Here is a 13,941-nt window from a genome sequence, read left to right as displayed (position 1 = left end):
CTTTCTGAAAAGGACTAGTAGAATAAATAAAAATAACAAAATTAAATAACTAAATAAAAAATAATAAGCAACATATGAAATACATGAAAATTCAACTTTTAAAACCACATTCCTGAACCTTTAAATTGTGTTGGTTTCTTAAAACATGGCTGAACAGCTGTTTCTATCGGTCTACTTAATCTTCTGATCTGTCTACATGTCTTTTTATTACTCATTCTTCTTTATGTTTTAATGTAAACAGAGTCCACACAGTGGTAAAAGAGAACTGTATTAGAGATTTTTGAGTAAACTCAAATGAAAGCCTAAGGTGGTGACACAGTTTAACACATGCAAATAATCAAATAAAAACATTAGTCCTTTTTGTGAACATGGATAAATAAGTATCAATAGTTTACAGCATTGTTCAGCCATGCCGCTAAATGCTTTTTTTACACATTGTTTTAACCTGGGCTCAGACACGAAGCATTATTATAAATTATAAGTAAATATTATACACAAGGCTTTATCTATCTAAACTCTAAGGACACAAATACGAAAAAAACTATACTTACCAGCTGATACCCCACACTACACACTAGGTGTGCCATGTGACCTGAAACTTTGGTACAAGATCATCATAATCATTCTGTTAACACTGTTTTTTAACACTGTTTGTGTTGCTGTTCAGCAGTTTAAAATGTTTTAGATTGGATTACATGGAATGAATTTGAATTTTCTTGGGGGGTTTTGTGTGTGTTTTGTTCTTAGCAGATTTTTTCTTCCATACTGTTGAATACCAGTTACCACATTTCTGGTCATATGACATCCCGAGTGCCCACTTAAAAAAATCCCCACAGTTAATTCAACATTAAAACAAAATAAAAATATGTTAAATAAATAAAGGTTTGCTCTGTGATGAAATATTAAATAAGCATACATTGTACAGAGCACTAACAATGAAAACAATCCTTTAGCCTGTTGATCAGAGAGAGGCCGTCATTGTATCCATTTAAAACCTGTAATCACAGAGCACAACGTTTCTGTGAAACTATGAAGTCCCATATGATCCTCATCATGTCCAGTGACTTCAGAGTGGATCCTCCCTGTCATCCGGCCAGTGTTTGATGTGTGGCAAGCAGCACAGAAGCAGGATAGCTGAGGACTTTAAAAGAAGAGCAGAAAATAGCAACATATGTAGTTGTAAATGTAAATATCAGTGATACTTGTCTTATCAAAGGGAATAAAATAATGAAAATGTTAACTTACACACTCATTTAGGGAGGATCTTGACACTGCACAGAGGAGGCACAGTCAGTCTGACAATGATGGTGATCTCCAGGGATGTTTTCCTGCAGCAACATTCTTGCCAACTGGCCGTATGATCCAGAGTAGTTGGTTTGTAATAAACAGAAAGGTGTATATGTTAGGTAGTGTGCACTCAGAGCTGGTCCTAAGAAACAAACACATCCTGTAATAAACTGAATACCTGTAGTAGTGCTGCTGCAAATATGAAGCCCTTCTATCATGTGTGGTTTCAAAGAAGGCTCAGTCACAGAAACTGTGCAGTCTGTTCAGTCCTGAGTGTCTCAGCTCTGAAGGGGATGAATCACAGAGGGAAACACCTGAGTACAGACATTACAATACACTCTAACACTCCTAAGGTCAAGTGAAAACACAATTTAAACAGTTTACAAAGAATGAATACATGTTTTCATGGAAATAATGTCATTAACCCTTTTTGTTGTTAGTAAATCTCACCGACTGCTTGTGGGACAAGCTAGAAGGAAGACTTATCACAGAATCTCTCCTGTGCTCCAGATGTGAAGTCTCACGCTCTGATCGTATGGCAATGAAGATGGTGATGATGAAGTTTCTCTGATCTGTGGCATTACAGTTTCTAGCTGCTATGTGCTTCACACTGTTGGATCTTACATGTGAAGCTTGGAGAAGACACAGGAGGACTGTGTCTCTCTTAAAAAGAAAAAAAAAGAAAAACAAAGGAAACCTAACAGGAATGGAACCCCCCCCCTCAACTCCCACCGTAACCCCCCCCCCCCCCCTCCCACTCAACTCCCCAACCTCACACCATCCAATGTCTATAAAAATGTAGGGTATCAGCTGGTAACAGAAAGCAAGTGTAACATATGTACTACATATGTAACACTGCTGAAACATTTCTGGCCAGAAATGTGCAGTTATCAACCCAGACCCACCCTAATAAATGCACTGGCCGAAACATGATAAAAGCTCATAAAAATTTATGTTTCATAGAAAAATTTGTCCAAAAATATAATCGTATACTTTTGAAAAAGTTTAAAGTTTATAACAAACCAAATAATAACATTTTTGTAAATAGTATTTCAAAATAGAGGCACACATAAAGTGGCTTAACTGTCATTATTGCTGTAATTAGGTTTGTTTGTTTGTTTTTTTAAAAAGCAACCTTTAGTCATTATTGTTCTCTCAGAAACAATGAAGAAGCTGTTGAACATTTATGTGTTGTGTGGGCAATCCTCTGGTCCACCCTCCCTCCCTCCCAGCCACAGTGAGACTGGGGCAGCCTGGCAGGATGTTGAAGCCTTGCTGCAGAGAGGATATGCCTACACTATTCATTTTAAACTGCTATATTTGATTTTTCTGACATTTATAGGTTACTGTTAGTGAATTTTAGATTTTCTGTAATAAATAAAATTGTCATCTTTTACTGATATCATTACTTAATTCATGTAATTGTATTTTATGTAAACAATTCAACCATTATACTGCAATGCAGGGCGTCAACTTTTAAATATCGCTCTACTTTCTTAAGTCATTCAAAAATATAGAAATTACTTACTGTATTCAAAGATCTAGATCATGAATCATCACAGGACAATACACAGTATACTGGGTCATGGTAACTATGGTATGTCTTCATGACTCCAGAATGGAGACATCGATCTGACTGAGAAATGAAAATTAGGTCAAGCAGTGTGTTCTTCTCTGTGGTAGGGGCAGTGATGACCTGTGCGTATCCCCTAGACTCAAACAGCTCCAGGATTGGTTTGTTTGCACTGGATAAAACATTCTCATTAAAATCACCACAAACTATGATGGGATGACAGTCCATGATCTCCAATGAGTCTAATAGGCTTACCAGGTTTTTCAGGAATGGCCTCAGAGTGTAGTCTGGAGGTCTGTACACAACTGCAATCAGAGCACTGACTGGTGCTTCAACCTTTAAAGCCAGAAATTCAAGGTCAGTTACATTATGGATGTACTGTTTTTCATGCACTTGAATGTCACTTTTCACATAAACAGCAACTCCACCACCACTTCTGTTAGCCATCTGGGGAAAGTTTGTGTAGGACAGGTGTCTGTTGCGTTTGAACAAATTATAATTTTCCAAGTGGAGACTCTCTGCGACAAAAGAGCCCCGCAGGTGTGTTTCTGTTAGGCACAAAACATCTGCTAGACACAATTCATGGTGACTTTTGATGTCATTAATGTGAGCTGGCAGTCCCTCTGTATTATGATGAACAATGGTGAAAACCTCTGACCTGCTGAGGGTTTGTCTCACGTGTAGAAGAGGCATCATGTCATCAAGGTTGGCTTGTCTCATGTTCTCAAGTGCTGCAGTGATTTCTGGGTTGGTGAATATTTTTTTCTCCTCCATATCAAGAAGATACAGTCCACTGAGAGACGTCACTCTACTGACAGCTACGTAGGCCATGCCGGGCTCAAAAATGCTCTTAAGAGAGACAACAGCTGATGTGGTTGTCATACCCTGTACCTTATGTATTGTACATGCAAAGGCCAGCTTCACTGGGAACTGTCTTCGTACCACTCCTTTCTGCTTCAGATTCTCCTCTGCTCTCTCAATGTACACCATGTCGTCTGCTGGTGTGCGGTTATTCTTTCCAGATGTCTCATTATCCATTTTAAGTCCAAGCTTGATGATGTGTTGGTCGTTTTCAGAGTGAACTACTCTAAGTAGTATTCCAAAAGCTCCATTAACCAAACCATTTTGTATGTCAATGTTTCTGGTGAGCATGACACGAGCTCCTTCTGCAACTTTCAGTGTGTCTGGTAACTCGTTTTTACCTCCTTTGAATGGTCTGTCTTGAAGTGCCATTCTGCCAGTTCTAGGATCCTTTCTAAAATCATCTGCATGGATGTCAATGATATGAGTGTGGAGCAGAGCCAGTGTTGAAGAGTTGTGTGCATCCACTTCTTTATTAGTTGCAAAAATGTGCAACGCATCAGTCGGACAATGGGCTGGTTCAGTTATGGCCTGTAACAACAAATCTCTATCTGCTTCGCAAAGCTCATCCAACTTTCCTTTTACACGAATTCTGTTCAGCATCTCAGCAAAGACAACATCATCTTTCTGACGCATAATCTCGGTCAGAGTGATCATCTGAAAATGCTCCCACCACAGGTCGATCTCGGATGGGTCGTGCACACAGAGAGGTTTAGACTGTCGCACTGGGGGTAGCTGATAGAAGTCTCCGACAGCAATGACTGACATGCCTCCAAAGGGTCTCCGAGTCCCTTTGATCTGTTTGAGTCTTGCATCTACATATGCAAACAGATGTCTTGACACCATAGACACTTCGTCAATGACGATTATTTCAGCATTCAAAAGTTCTGATCTGACTTCATCCAGCTGATTGCCAAGTCCCTGAATGGGAGGTTTTAAGCTTCTCGGGAGCTTGAGTAGAGAATGCAGTGTTGTTCCAGAAATGTTAAATGCTGCAGTCCCAGTGAAAGCAGTTAACAGGACAGTGGGTTTTGATATGTCAACGTCGTCTGCATATCTGGGCACTTTGCTCAGTATCTTAGATGCTTCTGAGTAGATGCATTTGATAAGATGTGATTTTCCTGTTCCAGCACCACCATTAATATAAAAGAAAAACTGCTCTGGATTTAGAGCACAGACTCTTTTAATGCACCAGTCTCTAACTGCATAAAATATGCAGGCTTGCTTCTTATTCAGATTCTGAAACATCTGACGTAACAATGTGGGATCAATAGCAGGGGGTTCCCTGATGGCTCTGACTTCTGTTGAAGCATCAGCCTGACGGCTGTAGTCGGGCACATCTTCCTGTTCCTTTTCATTGTCTCGCTCTCTCTCTTGTTCAACAAGTGGCAACCTTACGAGATCTGATTCAGGTGCCAGATTACACCATTCGTCAGTCACACCTCTGTTCTGCTCATATTCCTCAACAGCGCTCTCGATCTCCTCACTGTTTTTCTCATATTTTTCTCTGTTTCTTTTGACAATGTGTTGCACGTACTCAAGACGGTCAGTACCTGGCAGCTGTACACAGCCAGCACCATAGAAAGCCTGATAGGTTGGCAAAGATGGCGTTTTCAGTTCGTGGTCTGAACGATGAGGAAGGTACAGTTTAAGCAGTCTTCCGTAATATTGCTCTGGATGTTTTTCTTGTGAGCAGCGGTGAAATCTGATGATAGCAGGCTTATTGTTTTTGCGCCTTTGCACAAAACCCATCTCATTGAGAAGGGGCAAAACATCTTTACCTTTTGTCTGTTGGCCATAGACAATCCTGCAAGTAGCAGCAAAGTCTGCCATGCACATCTCCTCAAACTCCGGTGTTTCAGGTCTGGCTTTGTATTTGTCATTCAAAGATGTCATCCAAACATTGGAAGACTCAGGTGTTGTGTTGTCCAGAACTGACAGGGGACGACTCATTTTCACAGGATTATCATCTGTTGGTATGAATATTACAGCACGTGAACATTGCTTCATGTGAAGACCACATGCACGAGCAACACACTCCTGTGCACTGATCTCTCGCTTCTTTGAATATGCCTGCATGACGGCTCTCATTTCATCGCACTCATTTACACTGTCCTTATGGGAGTTCTCAATGACAGTTTTCAGGTACTCAGATAGCCCGCCCTCTTTTTTTGATATATATTTCATTAAATAATTTGCAGCGCCGAAAGCATCTAAAACAAAGCTTATGTCGATATTACTGTTCCAGGCTTCAAGCAGATGTGGATTATAGCCATTTATCCAAGAGTCTTTTGGATCACGCTTTAGTATGATCGTACTCCTTGTGTTCATTTTATTCAGGTATCGCTCATATTCTGCATGTGTCAACTTGCATCTTGCCAAGAGCTGCTCTAAACTCATGGAAGCAGTTTCAGGTTCATTCAGCAGCTGGTTCAGTGGTCTGAGCTTGTTCTTTGCCGTTTCTACTTCCAGTGCATCATCCTCACTGGGTCTTGTGATCATTGTCTCATTGCAGGGTGGTTTGGGAAAACCAAAACGGCACCCGGAGCTTAAACTCCTAAAGCACGTCTTTGTGTGGTTCTTACTGTGTTTTTGCACTTCTGTTACTTTCTTGTACAGTTCAGGTTGTTTATGTGGATCAGGCAGCTGAGCTGTGATGTATTTGTTTATAAAATCAACAACAGTTTGCTCATCATCCTCCTCAAACACAGGAGCACCTTCTACCCACAGGAGACAGTGTATGTGTGGGCTTCCTCTGTGCTGAAACTCAACTCTGTAAAAGTAGTCAATGACTTTGCCAAGTGGCTCTGCGGGAGATAAGAGTAAATCTCTGAATAATGCTTCAACTCTCTTGTCAAACATGCGCATTGTTGTGACAGGATTGCTTCTCAGTATGTCACACTTTGCCGACCAGTCGAGTCCTTCAAAATTCACTTGTTCACCTTGCTGCCTTGTTATTGCCTCGATCACTTCGGGCCAGCGCATTTCAGCGGCTGAAAATGTGCAAAAGAACGTGGGAGTTCCCAACTGTCTGATCATGGCAAAAAGATCTCTTGTGGTTTTCTCCCAATAGGCTGGGGTTCCTCTCAGAGGCTGCATGAATCTCACTGCATCTTTATTTCGCACCAGTTTCTCCACCTCATGTTTATCTTGTAACATGCCTGAGGTTATTTTTCTACCATCTCTGGTCAGAGGCTTTGCCTTCCTTAACTGTACTGTCATGCTGGATGTAGCCAAGTGTATTTCAGTCACAAACTGTGCAAAGAACAAATAGTTTGTGTCTTTGGCAAAACGATCATCAATGCAGAAAAGTCTTGATTTGAAATACCCACTGGGGGATACTTTGATCAGCCTTCTTTCATCAAGTGTGTTTTGGCCTGTAGGAAACTGCACAGGGAAGGCCATGGCCTCCAGTTTAGGTGTTTTGAAAAAACTTATTGGATTGTTTCTCTCTGCAGGAGCAACAGAGTAGATTCCTTCACTGAAACATAATATCTCCTCAGCCACATCAGGGGGCTGCAAACAGGACTCGAGTGCAAAACCACCATTAGTCAGTCCATCTGCTTGCTCTGAATCATCTGTCATCTGTTCACGTGGTTGTTCACCATCACAGGGTAACATGTCAATATCCTGTTCATTTATATTTTGTGCTTCACTCAGTGCATTTTTCTCACAGCTGTCAATTTCCATTAAATCAGCCTCATCATAATCGTCCTCATTCATGTTTTCATCCTCCTCCTCCTCCTCATCTTCATCAGGAAGTGTTGGATCACACAGCTCAGCATCATCTCTGATGCTCACATCCTTATACTGTGGGTGAATCTGCTTGAGTTTATGCAGTGCTTGCACAAGTTTAGACCAGCTTACAGTCTGAAACAGCTGATGACCTTTGTAAGACAAGCGTCTCTTCAATTTTACTCTCATGACCTGAGAATTAATTCTCAATCGAGGTAGTGTTTCAACAGTTTCCTGTACCTCTGATGGGACACAGACCACATTTCCTCTAATTGCTCTTTGTCTGCCTTTGGGAAGAGGAATGATCTTGGCAAATGGTATGCACTTGGCTATGAGATGTCTCTCCAGTATGTTGAGATCAGACAATTCAGCTGGAATATCAGCAAGATTCAGTTTATTGGCAACAGCAAGTGCTGGCATGGATCCATTTTTAAGATGATCGTGGCAGGTGTGACAAATCCACTCTCTCTTTCTCTCATCGGGAACATTGCACTGCTCATTTCTGCAGTTTTCATCACAAACATGAACATACTTTCCTGTCAAACATGTTGCAACCATATGTGGGTTTTTGACATAATTTGACCTTCTGCAGGGTCGTACTTGGTTTGGAAATGAAGCCTTGAAACACACAGTACATGGGTATGATGGTCCAACTTTGATTTGTGATTTGAACACAGATATGGCCTCGTTGATCACACTGTTGTCACTCTCTTGGGTTTGTCTGTTCACCCATCTGTATTTCCTTTTTATTTTCATTGCACATCTCATGTTGTGCATAATCCTAAATGCAAGATTACTTTGATACCTGTCTCGCATTAGTTGTTTCATCAGTTGTCTGTGTCTCACTCTGAATGCATCGTCACGTGCATAACGCTGAGTCACTCGAGATCTCTGTCTCTCTCTGAATTCTGGGCTTTCTTGATACCTTTTAGTGACATAACTTTTTTGTTTCTTTCTGAATTCAGCATTCTCACAGTAAAGTCTTCTTATATAGGCGCGTCGTTTTTGTCTGAATTCAGCATTCTCACAATATAGCCTTTTAATATATCGTTGTTGTTGTTTCTGTCTGACTTCAGGATTGTTTTTATATGCCTTGCTTGCGTAAGATTTCTTCTTTTCTTTGTAGTCTTTGTTTGAAGCATACTTTTGTCGTTCTTTCCTTTTTTGGTTTTCTTTGTTCTTATATCTTTGTTTCTCTGATGCCATTAATCTTCTTTTCATTTTGCGCCTTTGGTGTTTATTAACTTTTTTCAGTTTTTGTAAAACTATATCAGAAAGATCACAGGCAGCAACATTTGTTATTGCAGCATTTGATTGACATGAAAAAGCATCATTTGATGGAAGCAAATTTAATTCACTGCATAGTTCTTCAGTGGGTATATTAGTATATTCATTCTCAGGATCTTCATGTGATGTGAACTGAGTCATTTGGACTTCATGTTGTTTTACCAGTGGTGTACAAATGGACATTTGAGCGATCTCAGTAAGATCAGTGGTTGTGTTTCTCCTTGGAGAAGAGGAGTTTGCTTCATCAGAGTGAGTAGGTGCCACAGCAGTGGCACTTGGTCTGCAGACTGTGTCTGTGATAGTATCACTTATGTTGACTGTGCTCATGTTGTAGAGCTGCACAGGTTTCAGCTCATAGTTACAAGAGGGTGATATCTCCACCATTTCATAAGAATCCTGGAGCCTCTTAATCATGTCACTGAGGAGTGTGAATTTCAGCATCACTGCTGTGCCACGATTACGTGACTGTAGTGGTAGAGGAAGACCACTGGCTGTTCTGGAGTGTGGATCAAAGAAACCATATTTGCCTGATGTGGATCTGAACACTGCGATACACAATCCACTCATAATCAGTAAGGCATACTGCACATCTGACAACAGGCAGCTCAGTCCTGCTTCTAAGCTGAGAAAGGTATCTACTGCCTCCTCTGGAGGTTCTTCAAATGTCCCATACCGGGAAGGCTGTGTCATGTCGACATCATACATAGACCAGCGAGCATCAACTTTGTCTGGCAGCTCATCGGTTGCCAAATGAATATTTTTAGGAAATCTTTTCTTGGCCTCTTTGTACATCATATCACCTTTATCCAAGACCAGATTAAGGTCAACTGTAGACATGTTTTCATTCTCATGAAGGAAAGCAAGAAATGTGAGTGAGTTACATGTGCACTGCTTGTTTCTGGAGTCTCCATATTTAGGATGAGCCTGGCTGTGAGATGCACAGACATGTGTTACAGAGGGTTGGTTTTCAAGGTTCACTCTTTCTGCATGAGATCGTCCTACCACATCACTGTGACGGCCTCTTTTCACAAAATCAGCATAACCCACCTGTGGAGCACTTGACACCTCATGTTGTTCATTAAATTCATGCTGCAGTCCACTCTTTACAGCATCTGCATAGGATACCTGTTGTACATGTGCAGGAACATGTTGACCTGCCTGTTTGACAACATCAGCATTGGTCTTTGCAGACACACTGTCTTCTGCAGAGCACTGAGGAAAATCACACTCAGCTTGTTCACATGTTGGCACACTGTGAAACTCATGGAACTTCTTCCAGCGTTGTTTTGCAGCTTGTGACTTTTTCTGCTTCCTTGGCATTTTTACACAAGTGTTTCTCTTAGTCTTTAGAAAATATGTTTATAAAATAAGAGTGGCACACTCTTTCTTTGTCTTTATATTTCAGTTTTTATTTCTCAGAAACAGATGTCTTTGTTTGTTTGACAGTTTGTCAGTCGAGAGAATAATATGCACTCTCTTTATTGGCTTGGCACAACTTAGCAGCAAGCGCAAAGTGAAAAACAGCTAGAGAGAAAATTTAGAAGAGAGAACAGACAGAGCAGGAGAAACACGGCTGGGAAATCACAATCAAACCGTGAATTAGAGTTTTGTTCTCAGGTAGAGGCAATATGCACTCTTTATTGCTTTAATGGCTTGGCGTTTTTCAGCAGCAAGCCAAGAGTGAAAAACAGGTAGAGAGAAAATTTAGTAGAGAGAACAGAGAGAGCAGGAAAGACACGGCTTGGAAATCAAACCGCAGAGTTTTCTTTGTTTGTTCAGTTTGTTCTCAGGTTGAGGCAAAATATGCACTCTTTATTGCTTTATTGGCTTGTGCATTTTTCAGCAGCAAGCCAAAGAGTGAAAAACAGGTAGAGAGAAAATTTAGCAGAGAGAACAGACAGAGCAGGAGAGACACGGCTTTAAATCAAACCGCAATAAGATTCTTGGTTTGGCAAAATTTCTCACAAACCACAGGGTGAAATACAGATGGAAAGAAGGCAGAGACAACAGGTGGAGTAGGACAGAAGATAGAGGGGTTGGGGGGTTGGGATGTGAGATAGAAGACTGGAGATCTGGTCCTTGTTCTTCTTCTGCACACTGTGAACAAAAAAACAAGAAAAAAATTATAATTTTATTAAAATGATATCACATGGTAATTGTGACTACTGAAACAGGACAAAACAAATATTCAAGCTACACTGTTGTTGGCTGCCATGTGCAAAAAAGTTGCATAATTAGGTATTTTTTAAAAGAATAAATATTTAATTCAATAATAATATTTTTAAATAAAAATATGATTGAGTGAATCGTTAACTAATCACATGTTTAATCAAAAATATTTTAGCCCAATTGTTAAGCTGCACATATATGTATTTATTATAAAATTGTGTTTAAAAGGTCTAGCACAAAGTTTGAACCCATCACTTTACAGCTTATATTAGTCAGATTATATTTTTATGTTGGTCTACTTCTCTTACAATATGTGCACACCTACCAGGCAAAGCACAGATGTCAGTCAGGTTCCTGAAAGTGTAAGACGAGAAATAATATGTTAGTTGTCTGTACAGTATTATCAGACTAACAGAAATACAAAACCGACACAACATAATACACTGAACAATTGTAGAGTAATATAGCACACCAGCTGATACAGCAGCCATTTTATAATTCAAACTAATTAACTGAAATATTTCCACTTTTGGAAGGCTACTGTTAGACTGCTGCTAGCGTTAGCATTGCTGCTAGCGTTAGCACTGCTGCTAGCGTTAGCACTGCTGCTAGCGTTAGCATTGCTGCTAGCGTTAGCACTGCTGCTAGCGTTAGCATTGCTGCTAGCGTTAGCACTGCTGCTAGCGTTAGCACTGCTGCTAGCACTCTTACTGTTAAAACTGAGCCACAGTGGCAATAATAAAGCTCATTTCTTACTTTTGTCTCACCGACTGCCAATAACTATCACAGGAATACTCTTTTTGACAATTAACAACTGCTAAGGCTAGTGTTAGCACTATAGCTAGCATTAGCATTGTTGCTAACATTAGCACTGGTGCTAACAGCAAAATGTCTCAAACCTATATAAATAATAGCGAAGGTTATTCTTTTTTTTTCCGCTTTCTTTATTCTTTGAACTCTGCTGAACTTGTAGACTAAGGACTTGTTATGTTAGTTTATTTGTCAAACATGTATTTTTACCATCATAAAAATAAAACAGTGCAGTACTGAATGTTTTGTACTTACCACAGCAGATAGCAAAGCGGAATGAAGACAGTTGGTCCAATGATGGGTTAAAAACAGATGAGGCGTTCAGGTGGTGCTTGGAAATTTGACCATCACTTTGAACAGCAATAATGAGCATATACATGTCTGTGTGTTGGTCTGTGTGTGTGAGACATGGAGAGATAGAGGGGGAAAAAATACACTAGACTCATCAGTGTACAAATTGGTACTTTTTGCCTGAGTATAAGCGAATGAATGACATACAGAGAAAGAGGGCAACTGGCATTAAATGAGCAAATAAAAAATATTTCAGCTTGAACTGTTTTGTGGGTTTTATTTTAAGACTACTTTAAGTGTGTTAGCGGGCAGATAAACTATACAGACTATAAACAGAGAAATTAAATGAGATTAGATTAGTTAAAAGTTAGTTAAAATGTGGGAAAATCAACTACAGACAGGTAAAGGCAGTGAGCATTAATTATCCAGTCAGAAAAGATGATTTTAAAGTCATCAACTGACTCCAACTGCCCAGATCTGAAAAACCTGTGTGCAGAAGACAAGTCCACCAATAAAAAATAAGCTTGAATTTAACAGGCCAATCACAATGCTCTACTTAGTTGGCATATACTAACTACTAACAAACTATTAATCTGTGGCAAAACCCTGTCAAATCGGTCTAATTGTACCTATTGAAAAAGTTAATCTTACTATAACTGCTTAGATGTAGCAGACATTTTTAGGTTTAATCTTGGCAGAGTGAGAGAGAGCTCGTTAAGCAGGCAGGTGTGAGCCTGGTTGCTATAGTGACTGCACCCAATGGCTCCATACACACGACACAGACATGCACCTCACTTTTGCTGCTTAAAATGAACAGAAAAGTCAGGCCCAAACAAATCGCTCCCAAATGAAAAGTAAAAGTCGTATTGACAAAATTCTTTCACCGTGAGCGACAGCCATGTCTAGTCTACCAAATTCTCAGTTTTCATGCCTGTGGAGTTTATTATATGGACGTGGTGACAGTGTAAAGACACCATGCTCTTCTGATTTTCAAACGAACCTTCTGAGCCATTTTAACATTAGAGTCTATGGAAGAGTTGGAGGGAGGAGGCTGTGCATTGGTGACATTTATGAAAGAACCATAACACCTAGTACAACAGTAAACACATTGGATGAAAGAGGACAGCGATGGCTACGTTTTGAGGGTAAAATCATACCTGTAGAGCAAACGCTGTGGACACAGCAGCAGTTTTAAAAAAGATTTTAAGATTAATTTTTTTGCTCCTCTCACTCTAGCAGTTGAGCTGCCTCACTCTAGCCCCAACATTCCGTCCCATACACACCCATTATAAACTCTGAAACGGGTGAAAAAACATCATGAAACTTAAACTGGAACTGAAGAAAAAGTATAATAGATATTGAAAAGATAAATACAAGTTGAATAGTTGAATGTCTTGTCTTCGTTTTAAAGTTTGAATGGTGGCTCTATGTCAATGTATGTTGAAGTAGTAAGAGTTTAAAAATGAGTAAGTTGAATGAGAATTTGAAGGGTCTCCCCATTGAAATACATTATAAATTTTTGTTGAATAAAGTTGAATAAAATTAAAAATATGAATGTTAAAAATGAGAAAAATAGAAGCAGTCATGTCCAAAAGAATAGGAATCTAACGGTGTTTGAATGGTTTTTCTAAGTTGAACGGTTTTGAAGGAGTTAGATGCCAAAAAACGTACGGAAGATGATATAATAACTAGAAATTGCATTTTCTGAAGAAACTGCAGTGTGAATGCTTGAATCTGAATGTATGCATTGAAATGAAATAATTACTGAATTTAAGTTAAAAATTTTGAATGAGATTAAAAAAAAAACCCCGAATTTAACCTGAAAACAAAAGTGCTGAACTGCTAAAAGCTGAAGGTTACACAGAAGAAGGAGTTGGAAAAAAGCTGAAAATGTTTTAATTGTAAATTAGAAAAACCTAAGAAATGAG

At 39.6% G+C, this 13,941-nt stretch overlaps 1 protein-coding gene and 1 long non-coding RNA gene across 2 annotated transcripts in view; one reads left to right on the top strand and one right to left on the bottom strand.

Moving 5' to 3' along the window:
• Nucleotides 1-13,941, top strand: part of LOC309700493 (uncharacterized protein) — a 2,098,293-nt gene that overhangs the window by 1,933,696 nt on the left and 150,656 nt on the right. The window lies entirely within an intron of this gene.
• Nucleotides 30-1,976, bottom strand: LOC309701507. Its single transcript, XR_014275014.1, has 3 exons — nucleotides 1,466-1,976; nucleotides 1,246-1,349; nucleotides 30-1,141 (listed from the first exon to the last, which is right to left on the bottom strand). It is a non-coding gene; the product is annotated as an uncharacterized lncRNA (long non-coding RNA).

This window comes from Aulonocara stuartgranti (genome assembly GCF_965226115.1).
Source record: "Aulonocara stuartgranti genome assembly, chromosome: 3".
Taxonomy (NCBI): Eukaryota; Metazoa; Chordata; class Actinopteri; order Cichliformes; family Cichlidae; genus Aulonocara; species Aulonocara stuartgranti.
Note: the sequence above shows the minus strand (reverse complement) of the source record. Positions and strands in the feature narration are given on the sequence as shown.